At 34.7% G+C, this 513-nt stretch overlaps 1 non-coding gene across 1 annotated transcript; it reads right to left on the bottom strand.

Moving 5' to 3' along the window:
* Window positions 1-207: 207 nt before the first annotated feature.
* On the bottom strand, window positions 208-278 carry TRNAI-UAU. The gene has a single exon. It is a non-coding gene; the product is annotated as a tRNA-Ile (tRNA).
* Between the last annotated feature and the right edge of the window lie 235 nt (window positions 279-513).

Raw genomic sequence — 513 nt, 5'->3', positions numbered from 1 at the left:
GGGAGAGTAACCGTTATTTTTTGCTGTTGGGGTCTGCGTTGGCGCGGCCCTCCTATTAAACCTCTAGTCAGATCTTTAGTCTCTTAGGCCAAGCTTGAATTCTTGAGAAGACTACACGAAATTAACGAGTTTGGATTCTTGTACAATATGTCTCAAGCTTTTCGATCTTCATGCAAAATAGTCAGAAAAGAGAAAGGTAGTATGAAGTGCCCACATGCGAATCGAACTACGGACCTTCAGTTTATAAGACTAACGCTCGACCACTGAGCTATACGGGCGATTTATTAAATTTTATTATCTACCTTTACATATATACATTAATAATGTTATCCCTATATGAGATTTCTTTTTGAATCGTCTTATAAACTAATTAATACAATTACAAAATAACCATATAAGCATTATACAATTTTTTGAATATTCTGGAGGTTGGCTAAGTTGAATTTGATCATTACGTACTATATTCAGTGTACATGTTAGGATTTAAACCTTTGACTAGTGCTTTAAACTTAG

This window comes from Brassica oleracea, chromosome C9 (assembly GCF_000695525.1).
Source record: "Brassica oleracea var. oleracea cultivar TO1000 chromosome C9, BOL, whole genome shotgun sequence".
In the NCBI taxonomy this organism is placed as follows: domain Eukaryota; kingdom Viridiplantae; phylum Streptophyta; class Magnoliopsida; order Brassicales; family Brassicaceae; genus Brassica; species Brassica oleracea.
Note: the sequence above shows the minus strand (reverse complement) of the source record. Positions and strands in the feature narration are given on the sequence as shown.